This window comes from Manduca sexta, unplaced genomic scaffold (genome assembly GCF_014839805.1).
Source record: "Manduca sexta isolate Smith_Timp_Sample1 unplaced genomic scaffold, JHU_Msex_v1.0 HiC_scaffold_269, whole genome shotgun sequence".
Classification (NCBI taxonomy): domain Eukaryota; kingdom Metazoa; phylum Arthropoda; class Insecta; order Lepidoptera; family Sphingidae; genus Manduca; species Manduca sexta.
Genome location: NW_023593679.1, coordinates 1 through 15,264, shown reverse-complemented (window position 1 = coordinate 15,264; position 15,264 = coordinate 1). Strand labels below are relative to the sequence as shown.

General features: G+C 33.2%; 1 pseudogene; it reads right to left on the bottom strand.

Moving 5' to 3' along the window:
- Nucleotides 1–706: 706 nt before the first annotated feature.
- On the bottom strand, nt 707–13,065 carry LOC119192365 (annotated as a pseudogene).
- Between the last annotated feature and the right edge of the window lie 2,199 nt (nt 13,066–15,264).

Sequence of the window (15,264 nt, the reverse complement as noted above, 5' to 3'; positions counted from 1 at the left end):
GTGTGAGTGTGTGTGTGTGTGTGTGCGTGTGTATGTTTTATTTTGTTAAATTATATCTGTTATAAGGTACTCAATCTTATCATCTTTTTAGTCAGGTTATCAATGATATTTTACACATATCACTTGACTTTCTTTTGTAACAAATTAAAAGTATAATTTTATTAATAAAACACTTTTATATAATCATCATTTTATTGAGATTCTATTAAGATTCCATGTCACTCAAACATTCATAGATAACGAATGTTTTTTTATTTATTTTTACATTAACATTGTTAATGTTTATGGAACTTAACTATACTTATGTAAACAGATTTGTATGAACGAACATTGCGTATCTGATTATATCATAATTAAAAAGCTAACACATGAAATAAAAATTAAATGATAGACAATGAATTTACGTGATTTAAAAACGTAGGTATTTATATATCTGATAACGACTATATTAGAATCCAAGGGAATGAAAAGAGACCAAATTTAAATCTAAATTGCTTTATTGGCATCCAAGTCACAGTTGCATTATTTAGAATTAAATTCGACATACTTTTCATTCCTCCTTCCTTAACATTTCCAAAAAAAATTGCACCTCACAAAGTCCGCTCATACAAAACAAATTAAAGCTAAAGAATATCCGTATACCTAATTATGTTACATATTCCATCGTTACTGGTAATGATAACATAGCAGTCTTATGATAATGACTTTAGATTTTCAATGAGCGGCCCCAGAACATCTTGGACACGCGCGACTCGTCTTCGGTGAAAGAAAGTCTTTGCCGAGCTCCACAAATTCTTTTAGAGATAATTTGCCGTCCTGGGAAGAAAATAATTGTTCATTAATACTAATATATAAAGCTGAAGAGTTTGTTTGGACATGCATTACTCTACTCTCAGGGAATACCAGTGGCGAAGTGTGAAATTTTTCAAAAGGTAACCTGAGGCAACAAAAAATTGTCTTAGTTAACATATCACGGTCAATATAACAGAAAACAAAACTAAGACAAACGTAAATAAACCTAAAAGGGAAGCCGGTAGGAATCGGGTTATATTGACGCTTCGCCACTGGGGAATACTAAACCAATATTGAGTTTTTTCACTAATAGAAAACTACATTACTCCTGAGAGGCTACTATTTATCCCGGAAAAATATATACCCGGGAATAACTAATACACGAAAGTGGAGCCGTAGGCAAAACCTAGTAAATAATAAATACTATTTAAATGGACATAGCACTACAATAGAAACTCTTTGTTAGAATTGCATTGGACTTTTATATAGCCACGTTAAGATGATGGTAAGTGGAGTGGAATCCAGATAGACTATCGACTGACGATAGATTATTCCTCGACAGTTAACATAATTACGCCGGGTCTACTTTGTTATGGAGGAAAGTGAGATATATTCATTTCTAATTTCTTTCTATTTGATTAATTCCCTTGCATGTTAAACACAGACATGTCTTCAAAGAGGCGTCGAACTTCAACGCTTGATGTCAGTGCGTCTTATTATTTTGGTTTAGTTGCAGTAGCTGGTGAGCGTGGGGTGCCCTAATCATAGAACTTTTTAATAAGTCTGCTTACCCCATTAATGTCTATGACCGCGAACGCGACGGCGGCGTGGTCGTTATTCAAGCCAAGACACTCGAAGAACAACTTGAACTCGTTCACCGATATGTACCCCGACTTGTCCTTGTCGACAGCCTGTAAGAATAAAACATTTTCTTTATCTCAGGATATATTGCCTTATACTGGACTAACATTACATCTTTTAGATTTTACGTTTTAGTGTTGTCTGTTGTTAAGTCTGCAAGAAAACTTAAATAAATAAATACATATTTTGTGACTTTGTTTCTGAGTTACGAAATTAATTATTCTATAAAGTTGAAGTAATATTTTGAGAACACCTCATACATATTTCTATCAGACTAGATAGCTTCCATTGAAGTCATAAAAATCCCGCCATAGTAACACTAGCCAATGGCCGGTGTACAATGTGCCTCTAGTAAAGCACACTGGAAATTAGCGACCACGGAACACAGAAAGTCTCAATTTGGTACATTACACAAAAAAAAATTTGGGTACATACTTTATACACATTTATTATTACAATTTATATGACATAAAGCTATTAAAATATAATTACTTTTAAATTCTAGTTTATTTATTTATTCGATGTCAATAAGCGACTTAAACAGATTAAAATAATTATTGCGACATACGATCTTCGTATTATGGGTTTCTTTCTCCTGTATTAATGCTGTCTTGGTCTAAGAGGAGTTATATGGAAGCTGTACCTTGAACAAGTAAGGCAGCCAGCGATGCGCCTTCTTCTTCAACGTCTTGTCATTGAGCACGTGGTGCATGTCCTCCAGGTACTGCTCCACGGTGACGAAGTTGTACGGGTCGATGGCGCCCCACTGCTCCTCCCAGGTCAACTGGAGATGCAATAATACTTGCGTTTTATTGGTGATAATAAATTTTGAAAGAAGAGCAAGTGTAGGGTGTACCTACTGAATGTATTATGAATCAGATTAGATAATTATGAAACAGGAAAACTAGGATTGACGGTAATGGGAATATTAGGTAGGCTACAAGATTCAGTTCCGAGAATTTCATGTCTATTTCGATATAAGGCGGAAACTTTAGAATCATATTACATAATCATAATAATAATATCAGCCCTGTATATACTGTCCACTGTTGGGCACGGGCCGCCTCTACTGAGAGGGATTAGGCCTTAGTCCACCACGCTGACCTAGTGCGGATTGGTAGACTGCACACACCTTCGAAATTCCTAGTAGAGAACTTCTCAGATGTGCAGGTTCCCTCACGATGTTTTCCTTCACCGTTAATGCGAACGATAAATTCACAAAGAATACACACATAATCATCACACACTTAAAAAAACTACGACTGACGCCAATCGAAATATAAGGTAGGTAAACTACGTTTCAGTTCGTATTTTTTTATAAGGGCAAGTGATCATGACCTCATAAGTACCGCCTTACATAAACATAGAAATTGCTAGTATAATCAAGGATGAATCATTTTTACCTTAATAATATCGCTGAACTCCTTGGCCTGCTTCTCATCAAGGTGTCCCAACGACTTGAACCTCTCGGCGAAGAGCACGAAGTCGTTGAACGAGATCAGCCCGTCTTTGTCCACATCGAGGATGTTATGCACCGTGTGCATCTTGCGACGCATAAAGTCAGACTACCGACAAAGGATAGTTTATTAAAAATTTGAAGGGGAATGAAACTTTGGTCATAAATAAAACTTTTCCATCAGGTAGGAGATGGATTAGGTGGTCAAAAAAGTTAGATGCATAGCATTACGCGCCTGTAAATTTGGAATTACAACTAGGAAGAATTACCAATTCCTTCGCTCTTATGAGTTCTGGCTCTCATTTTGATCCTTTTTTGTGGAGGATAAAGACTATCTCATTGACTACAATGTCTTTCAAATTGCGTCATAACAATGATTGCACATTGATGCTTATAAAAGATGTAATTGTAGGGTAACCTAACGCTCAGAAATAATGATGATTGATGCTCAGTAATAAGATACATTGTCCTACAAATTGCATCACAATGATTGTTACATTGATGGTTATAAAAGAAAATAGGGTGCTAACCAGACAGGCTCTTGCATTCTGGATATTCTCAATATAATACCTAATGATGGTAATTATTCTGAAATTCAAAATAATAAACTCACCCGATCAAATCCCTTGCACTCAGTGTCGGAATCAGAATCAGACTCGGAATCCGACTGTTTCCTCCGATCGGTCTCCGGTCGGCCATGATGCTTGCTGTACCGGCGCAGAGCACCGCGGTCTGCTAAATCGAGGTGCGACCTCTGCGGGTGCGGTCCCTGTAGCTGGTGAACTCGCACCGGGTGCGCTGGATGCACCTGATGCGGCGAATCGTTTAAATAGCACACAACGCCGTTGCACGTCGGCTTTGTATGGATTAACTGGAACAACGGAAGTGTAAATATAGTATTGTCAATTATCATAAATATTAAGTAATGAGTATATTATATAAGTAGTTAAAATATCCACATAATGCAGTTGGAGTTGTTTGTAAAAAAGACCAGCAACCGTGTATGTAAAGTGAGTCAATTGGTAGCTAAGTAATTACCACTCCTCATAATAATTAATTACAATAATAAGAAATCGTGTGCATCGGTGATCTGACAAAGAAGTAGAGAACGGGTAGATTAATATTACAGAGGGTAATAGGTAAAAGTTTGAAGTCTCTAAGGGTCTGTTACACTGTTCAAAAACAGTTGTGGCAGTTAACGTATCAGACAATAAGGGTCTGTTCATTATCGCTGGGAGTGAAAACCCCTTGCAACCACCCTTACACTTGCACCGTTTTACATTAGATATAAAACAAAAAATAACTCACTCATTACCGCGGAGGTTTTATTATAGTAAAGCGTATTCAAATACCCGCACGTTTTAATTTGAAAATAGAATATTAATTTAATGATATTATATAGTATAGTATTTAGACGCAGATGAATCTGCCTTAAGTAATCTTGGCGGCGTCCATGGGCCTGTTTTACAACTTCTGAGTCAATTCCACGCGTCATATAAATGTATAAACCGACCAAATACAAAACTGACACTAATCTACGCTCCCAAATAAATGGTAATAATATGAGTACTATTTACATTAGCTGATTAATATAACTGACAAACAAAATTAATTTGAAACCCTTAATGCATATAGTTACTCTTTTGTTTTGTGTACCATTTATTTGACATCTTGACTTTTGTATTTCGTCGCCCTACATCAACGACAATTCTCATTCTCAAATTCCGTCACACAGGCCCTAAACTTATTTTATTCTATATTATAAATAATACGCTAAGACCAACGGAGTGATGAAAATAAAGGGACATTGCTCTTTAACAACTCTGTACCTAGTAGAACGTAAACTATAGTAATCGAAAAACTATGCCATTCGTGCCACTTGTGCTTAGCAAGTTGAAGTAGGATAACAAAACTAAATATTCAGATTACCTTATCAATGTGACCTATATCTGTCCATTCCCGAAGTAACTTATCATGCAACTCACGATAGCCGGGGTCATCGACCTGTTGCAAGATGCAACGGCATGCGCGTGCGCTCACTTGCACGCACCGCTTAGAATCATTATTTCTACTGAGAATAATCTTTTACTCATCGATAAAATTCGTTGCATCACTGAAATTGTATAAAAATGCTGTATTTGATCATATATCCGCAATATTTTGATGTTACCACTGATAAAAGTAATTTATTGCTATTTAAAATTTTTCCTGCCACAATACAGTTTTCAATTCTATAATTCAAATTAAATTACACAGACTTATAACTCTGTGTATTGCAGTAACTTTTAACCATGAATATCGTAAAAAATACCTACTATTAATAAAAAAGTGTAAATATAAATATACTCAATGATAATGTCCTGGTTAAATTATTTGAATAGTTTGAACACGTTGTAGAGTTAAGAGGAAACACCTTGACCAGCCACATAAATCATGCATGAAAAACAACAACTATCTCTATTAAAATAAATTTCAATATAGATCAGAAAATGGTTAGGAGTACAAGTGCAGCCTTTCCAGTGACATCGCCAATCGGCCGCGATAAATATTCAGTCGAGTAGCCCAGTGCAGTGCCCTGCCTCTATAAATAGCCAAGGACAAAATGCATTCGTTTTAAACACTTTTCTATAGATTTCTACCAAGTAAATGTTGGTTTAAATTTAAAATATCCAGCTGCTTATCAACTGAAGTTTTATCAATTAGTCACTACTCTGTCCTTAGTTATATAATTTCAGAAATAAGTTTATAATAAGTTTGCGGAAAATACTGTTTTAAAACAATAAGTATTAGGTTAGAATTTTAATATTGTATTAAAAAGGACTTAATTTAGCGGTTTCGTCCAATCTTTACATTTATTGCAATCAAATATGAACACATCGTTTGTAAGTCATGATTTGGGCACAAATTTTAGAGTGCAATCTAGATTAAGTACTAACCTTAGCCATAGTCATTATTATGTCTTGATTGTATTCTGTGTGTCTTAAATCAAATAAAAAAAATAAATACTCATGTAGGAAGGATAAAATAAAGGGTGAACCGTATACTTTAAGTTGGTACCCATATTCCACTGTTCCGTGGTTGGTGCAATTATCAGACAAAAAAAAATGTTTTGTCTCGTCTGTGGTACAAGGTGAGTGACATATCCAAGGCCCCTATAATCCCTTTCCTGTTTTTGAAGGTCGCCAACTGATTACTTACCAGTTTTCTATCAATAAAATATTTCCACTATACGTATCAATCTATACGGCTGAAGGTGTTGAGGGCATTTAAAACACGTCGAACAGAAACTTATTTACCGAAACTACAGTGAAAGGGGAAAGCTATTTTTATCAACATTTAGAAATAGAAACGCTTTTCCTTAAACACGAAAGACCGACGCACATAAAAAAGTTGTAAATAATTCTGTTGTAATATATTCGATGGTCTTGGATTGTCAAGTGTGGTGCAGTACAATACAAAACTTCGTAATTGAGAGATGCCTTTTAGTCCATTGAAATGTTACATTTTTTAGGCCTTACCTTGCGTTTTTTAGAGGACGCAATTTTATTTTTTTGAAGTGTAGGGGGGGTCAGTCTAAAGCTAAAACCAAGTTTGTGGGGTCGCCACCCTTGTCCCACGGCCGCCATCTTGAAAATAGGGGTTGAAATGGTTTTACGATGTATCTCTTAAACTATTTATCTGAAAAAAAATGTATAAACATTTTTTGTTGCAAATTAAATTCTCTACAACTTTGGTCTGTAACTTTCTGTCGTAGAACTATAAATAAAAAAGTTATAAGCGAAAATGTTAAGAAATTCAATGTTAAGCAATGTTCATTGCAACGTCATGAGAACGTGTGTTTATAAGGTTCATAATACTTTTTTTTGTACTCTCATTAATACCCAAATACCCAAGGGACCATTAGGGAACAGAAGAACATCTGCCTGCTATTATTATTATTATTTCTAACCTCTCGTATTGTAAGAATAGCTGATAATATTGTGTTGAAGTTGTCGTTCAACTTATATCTTTTAGTTGTGCTACATATTTATGTACGTGCGAATGTATTTTATTCTGTTTTTAATTCTGCAGACGATTTCGAATGATTTTAGACACGATTTTAACTTTAGTGAAAACTACTTTTTTTTTATTAGCATTTTGACTTTTAAAAGACTTTTAAAAGTCAAAATGCTAATGAAAAACTCTACTTAGACAGCTTCAACACAATATTATCAGCTATTCTTACAATAAGAGAGGTTAGAAATAATAATAATAATAGCAGGCAGATGTTCTTTTGTTCCCTAATGGTCCCTTGGGTATTTGGGTATTAATGAGTACAAAAAAGTATTATGAACCTTATAAACACACGTTCTGATGACGTTGCAATGGACATTGCTTAACATTGAATTTCTTAACATTTTCGCTTATAACTTTTTATTTATAGTTTTACGACAAAAGTTACTAAACCAAAGTTGTAGAGAATTTAATTTGCAACAAAAATGTTTATACATTTTTTGTCAGATAAATAGTTTAAGAGATACATCGTAAAACCATTTCAACCCCTATTTTCAAGATGGCGGCCGTGGGACAAGGGTGGCGACCCCACAAACTTGGTTTTAGCTTTAGACTGACCCCCCCTACACTTCAAAAAAATAAAATTGCGTCCTCTAAAAAACGCAACCCCAAATGTAACTTTTCAATGGACTATTTGTATAATGTCTATTCATTCAGAAAACGATAAAAATAAATATACCTAAACATCTGTTCTAAATTCAAAAACCAAAACATCTAATTAACCCTTCACTAGATACGTGGACTTCCAAACACGAGACTAATATCTATAAATAAACAATAAACAGAGATATCAATAGACAACAAACAGGAAAACCTTGCAGCCCACATCATTGTTGACATTGTGCTAGACGTACCCAAATATTATCGTATGCAAATACCACCGGTCACGTAGACCCTATAAATTATACATTTTAAACTTTCTAAGATAGATCATAGATTTATCTTGTGGGAATATTTATGTGGATTTATGTTTATCTTTGGTTATGGTTGAATTTTCTATTTCAAAGCATACTTAAAGCAATTTTTTGTCGTTTAGTGTTTGCTGTTAAAAAAATATATAAAAAATACATTATTTTTTAAAAAAAAAACGGTTTAAAACTTATTTCAAAACGCACATTGTGAAACAAAATTTGATTTACGCTGGATGCGGGCGAACGAGGCCGATCTGTCATCATTCGCGATCATTTGCAAATTGGCTCACGGCTGCATCTTATCGGGATGTGAGACAATTGCCTCTAAATTACATACAGGGACAATTGAACGCTTTCACTAATTGAAACAATTTGTGAGGTCACTTTTGAGATGTTTGTTTGCCTCTGAAATTGAATGAGACACTTTTCGAAATTTGAGAAATTAACTGCCTGTTAATACATAAGTTGTTTATGACCTTCCTATATTTTATTACGTAGGATCTGTAATCTCGAAAAATATTTTCTTGATTTACGATTGTTAATTTTATGAAAATCATTTCAAATTCACCGACGTTTTAAAACCTTTTATTAAACTTCACTTGTTCTTCTCATATCCTTTGACATTTTTTTATGTCTATAATTTTTATTCAGAACTATGTTTTCGTTTCGTTTATATTGATATAGCGAGTATTATCTTTAACATCATCATCTACTGCCTTTTGTATGCTGGCGTCGGCATCCCTTGCCCATCACCCTAGCCAAGCATTAGCAGACTTCGTACTTTCAAATTCTAAGTTATATCGTTATATTTCAAATTGTTCGGTATATTATTATCTATATTTACAGGCCCTATCGAGGCCATTGCTCGCCTAAACCGGTTGATCGAGACATTCTAGTTAGGTTGCTACACCTCTCTAATCCCTTATAATATGTATCGGAATTTGTTCATACATTCGTAAATTATTTTATGAATAATGAACATTCCAATTTTATTATGCAACGAAATATTTAAAATCTGTATCAAATTCTGCTTTCTTTTATTATAGCAATTATATGAAGCTTAAATGTTTACATTTAACTAAAGCACCAAATTTCCTAAACTGTAGACGTCCTCTTAAAAAGTATTTTAGGAAAATGGCCGTTAGGACTTTAGTGAAATATATTAAAATAACAATTTATAATCGATTACCAAGGATGCTTGATAAAAAATACTTATTTATTTTCCTTATGCTCGAAACGATTTACTTAATTGATATTTAGTTTACTTAAGTTTTATGAATACAAGTATCAAACATATCATCAACACTATTTATTACTTATAAATTACCTACAAAGTAAAGCCGTATTAGTTTTCATTTGTTTGGTTTCATGAAAATCCCCACCTCTTCATTCCCAATTCCTTTCTTTTAAAATACTCTGATATTTTTGATGTTTGTGTCCGAGGTAATCAACCATCAGAAATCATCCGAACCACCTACATTATTGTTTGCCTTCTTTTAAGTAAAACCCTGATGAAATTACGCTGCCAAATGCAAAAGTAACATGGAATCACTCTGTCCCACTTGTAAACAAAACGAAAGTGTACAATCTATTACTAGAGGCGCCATGTTTGCCTATTTCCCAACGTGTGAACGTGCTGTGCTGCGGCTAAGAGGAATTGATGGCGTGGGGTCGATGACATCGCTCAGACCTTGCAATTGCATTATGGCTTATTGTTTGATTGTTTATGTGATTGAAACTCGTCGAGGTCAACTATAAGAGTCTTCAGTCATATAATATTAAGTCTACATGATATGTTTTGATTGAAAGATTTACTTTTTACTTTCCTTAAATTAATTTAGAATGAAACAAGCCACGCAGTAGAAGTAGCCTCAACAAATAGTTAAAAATAACACGTGGAAACTAAGAAAGAAATGAATGGATCACCTAAATCCTAAACGGATAGGAAACTGTAAAAAATAGAAGGAGAATTCTTAACCTAAACAAAACATAAAAAATACGGTTATTATTATAATCATGCGGAATTAATTATATTTCCTCTAAAAACAAGAAAGCAAGCAAACAAATCACTAAACTAAGCAAATAAATAATTAATAAATACGAACACTAAGAACTAAAAACTAAGAAGTATTAAAGTTATGAAGTAACTAAAATTGTTATTTAACATTTGAAGGTCGACAGCGTGTTTACAATCAAACGTCCTCGTAACTTATTGTCTAATCGAATGTTGAATTATGAAGGTTTCATTTTGTTTTACTGGTCACGACTCGCGGTTCGTAAAGGGCATAAGGTATTATCATAGAATATCCATGGGTTAATTTTACTAAAAATGTCTTGATTTCGCGATTTCGCTATTTCCAAAACCCTAAGAATTAAAGGAATCCGCTGTCAAATTATAATTTTAGGGTAAGCAAAGTTAATAGACACCTAAATACTTTAATTTTTTTTGATAAAGTAACCTAAATATTTTTTTTCTACACAGTTAATTTTTATAGGCGATAATAATGATATGTAAGATTTTTATAGTCAAATGCAACTGAAGATAAAATCTACGTAATAAATAAAACTTAAATCTCACAGTTTTTTTTTACTAAATAGCATTTCGAAATCACGTAAAAAATGCTTTTATTTTTTATTAATTTAATATTATAAACAATTCTCTTTGATAAAGTGTCGTCGGCCCTAAGTAATACAACTTGAAGTCTCATCCCTGACCCTACATACGATAGCCTATTAAATGTCTGTAGTTATATAAGTGACTTAATTGTCATCATTAATCTCATATATATTGACTTATTAGAAATACAATGTTAGCCTATAATCTCATACATCTTGACTTATAATAAGTGCAACTATGTTCGCCTACATGGTAATTATTTTATGTTAGGTAGTAATTTTACAAAAATCCGAACATCCATTGCAACATAGATAATAATCACATAACATTAAAACAACGGCTATTATCAAATTTATTTTGACTGCAATTAGATAATGAACTATATTGTTTGAACCTTCTTTCTTTTTATGCAGTCAAATACCTTTAAGATTAATGTTTGCATTCCACTAAGTTATCTTAATGCAGAGTTGCTTTAGCACTGTTTGTTAGTGCTTATTAGTTGTCACTGTATATTTGATTATTAATTTTGAAAGGCATAAATATAATAAGTTAATGCAGAGTCCAAATTTTAGATCGTAGTAGTAGAACTTCGAACAACCACTAAAAATCAAAAGTTTATATAGAAACTTCCCAAAGAGAAAATATTTTGTTTTTTATCACCAAAATCTACATTTCGTTTTAATTTTGAAAAATTACCACGTGGCAAACATTTCTCTAACTTTATAAGTTACTTAAAATTAAAATTAACACCGTAATAGAAATTCCTGATTGATTAATATTTTAATAGAAATTGCAATAGACCAGATTTACTCATATTAGTGTCATCGGTCAAAGCAATTTTCAATATCGGTCGAACAGATCGTTCAATTTGTGGTCACATACAACGCAAGGACTCAAGTAAAATTTAGACACAGCGATCTGGCTCTTATTCCTAGAACATTAGAGGCTAAATTGGCATGTGAATAGCAATTTAGACCAACGGATACGCAGGGAACTGATAAAAGATTATCATAACGACTCTCGTGGTTTAAAAAATAAATAAATACTAATATTTACATATTTTTATTATCTATTTATCGCTGTTTGGACATTAGACTATGATATCGCAGGTTCGATTGCCCAGGTTGGGAATCGCGTTGTTATTCAAACAGGGAAATGATGTGAAGTAATAGCGTGTGTTCATTTTCCCTTCGGTGATGCAAAAGTGACGGTATCCTTCGATTTAACTAAATCTTCCCGAGAAAATATTCTATTAAGCTGTATGAAAACTCAGCAAGCATAATTAATTTACTATGTTTCTAAAGTGCTATTAAGTCGCAAATTACATTTATCATATTTGCCAATTGAAATGCTTATGACGAGCTATGAAATTTTAATAAATTTAAAGCATCTGAAGGGGTTAATAATTTGCTAAAGTATTTTGACCCTTGAACACAGTGAATAAATATGATAATAGTTTTGATTTATGTTAATATCATTGCAGTTTTATTTGTATCTCGGAAATAAATAGCTCACTTTTAGATATTACTTCTAGTAAGTAATTTATAACTTAATGAAGTATCTAATAATAGTGAGCTTAGACGTTATTAAAAATAGATTAAAGAGTCATCTGAGTTTAACCACTAACTGCATAAATAATGTCCATAATTTATTTATAAGTTATTTTTATAAAGTTATGATTGCATGAGACTGTTTATTTTTATTTTTTAGTAGAGTTGTTGATACAAATTGTAGTCCAGATTAAAAAAAAAACATATTTCAAACTCAAGAATTCTAAATTACAAGTCTAAGTTTTTTTTACAATGACTTTAAACCCTGGTGCCAGGAAACGAAGCAATTTCTTATTTAATTATTTCTTAGAAGCCCAACTACTTAGACCGTATTTTTCGTGCGTCAAACCCAAACCAAACTTCTTTTTATGTCAAAGACAGGTAAAAATCCCTTACAACCATAAACCATTAATTTACAACATTGTTTCGAACACAAAAAAAACGCATTCATGCGGCTCTCTACAGTTACTTATAGTCAAGCGTAAAGTTACGCCTACTTGCTTTGCCACGAAGACTGCACCACAAGCCAATTTAATGTCATTGACACTTGTAATAAACCATAGAAAAATACCTTAAACTGATTCTGGACACTGGTAGAAGTCACAACAGCACTCCTTTCCAAACTGATCACAGATCTTACACCTAATCTAATTAAAGATACAGCCATTTTGATTTATTATAGTTCACAGATCACAATAGAAAAAGTTAAGTTCTTTTTTCAAAAATTAATAACACACAGGCATCCCACGGACGCAACGCGACGCGTAAATAGCGCGAGTAATCCGAACTGCATAGATGAACTCGGACTGGTTCGAAAATGGAACGGCAGTTGGTTTTATTCGACAGCAAAGGGAGAAAGGGAAGGGGGCTTGTTTTCAACCGGCGACATGTGCTTATGTTTGGGTCGTGATGGAATACAGCTATACAAGCGCTGGCTAATGCGGCTATAATTTATTTAACGTAGATGAAAATAACAAAATAATTTAACGCTGGTTTTCTTGTATTTAATATAGGTATGGTGCTTTTCTTGGAAGTATTTATAGTTTATACTTCTGATAAGTGCACCATTCTTCTCATGAACTTTCAAATTTACCCTGCAATTGTTGGCAAAACTAATATTTCTAATTGTATGGGGTCGCTAAAATCACGTTCCTTAAAGTAAAAGCGGTTAAAGTCTAAAGCAGTGGCGTAACTACACCCGTGAAGGCCCTTAGAAAATTTATAGAATGGGGCACCTCGCGTTGTGCAAATTCGGATGTCTTATATTCCTTTTAGGTCACAAAAGACAATTTTTGTTACCCAAAGCTATCTGTTAAATTGGTTGAACATCAAGCCTGTACCAGGACTCTGGAACAGGTCGGCCCTCTTCCTTTTGGATCGGGAGCTCCCAATAGCAGAAGGCCCTTGGCATTTTGCCATCATGCCACCCTATAATCATTTACGCACAGCTATAAAAAGCAACATCTAATAGCTAAGTGTAGTTTTCGTAACAAAAATCTATGGATACTCAGAATATTATTGATTTTATAACCTACTCAGAGACCCCTAGACCAATGAAATCTTTAAATAAATACTAAAGAGATCAACTTCTGAATAGGCATTTATAATAGCATATTTTTTTAATGTAGATACAGCAACAACAGCTGTTAACCCAAATATTGATTTGAATGTTGTATGTAGGTATCATATTTACCTATAATCGAGGTTTTATTCGACGAAGTAATTTGCCAGTTCATGTATTAACATGGGATTTGAATGGTTATGAGGCTAATGTCGATATGTCAATATTGATATTTAAAACTATATTGTAACTAAGTAAATATTCAATACAAATTGATTAATTTAATATCATCACCGTTTGGTACCGCAAAATATTATTATTAGTCAATAAATTGGCGCATATGTATTCATAACAATGAACTGATTTTACGGAATGCATTGATATTATAATAGTTTTTGAGGTATTGACGTAATTCTAGACCGTTTCCTTTTACATAATAAAAAAAAAATATGGAATCTAAACAAAATATCTTAAAATGGTTTCGTTTTATCGACAAGGTCAGTTTCTTTAACGAGAGGATCAGTACCAAAGTCTAATGGGAAACATTTGTCCATTTACAGTTGTCAAACTATTCCGTCTATTTAAAAACTAGAGTATAAGCACTACATAATATATCCATTCAACATTCCTTGTTGAGAATATGTGGTCATAAAACTCTAAAGACCTACCAACTTCGGTTATTAAAGTAAACAGTAACTAATTGTAACACTTAATATTGATCATATTAAGTACTTAGATCGTCCAATTTAATCAATGGATAGTTACTAATCACCACAGATATAAAAAATAATCTTCAGTGCAAAGATCTGAGTTCAAGAAACTTTCGAATACTTAATAAATAATGAAAAAACAAAGGCAAACGAACAATACATTCAAATTTCAAAACATAATTAAGCGCTATTTACGCTGCATTCACTTCTTGACGTAAACAATTTGATAACTCAACCTTTCATGCAACTTTATGCCTTACATCATTGTAATACCGCCGGAAGCCGTAACGGCCAACAAAATAAAATTAGGATGCACCATTTCGGCTTTAAATTTTCGATAGTCGTGTTTGCCCGATATACGTTCGTGTACACACGTACGCCGAAGACTTCGCAATTTAGGTTAATTACGAGACATCGTAAATAAATTATCGTTCCTATTATTGTTGTTATTAATGATATTGTAGATTTAAGTTTTCCTTATTTAATTATAAAGCGATTAGTAACAACATCATGGATAGAGCACGTAGGTTTTAAAAAATGCTGGCGATATGATGAGTATGTTATTGTTTACATTATCCAAGTCCGATGTCTATTTTGCTAAAAATGATGACCTAATAGACCTACAGATTGAATCTATGAGTTCCTCATATTTGCTGCCACTAGATCAATAAGTTATCTAATTCTAAAATGGTGCATTTTTTTCTGCAAAACAGTGTAATTGCTTGGCAATATATTATGGACACTGAACATTTA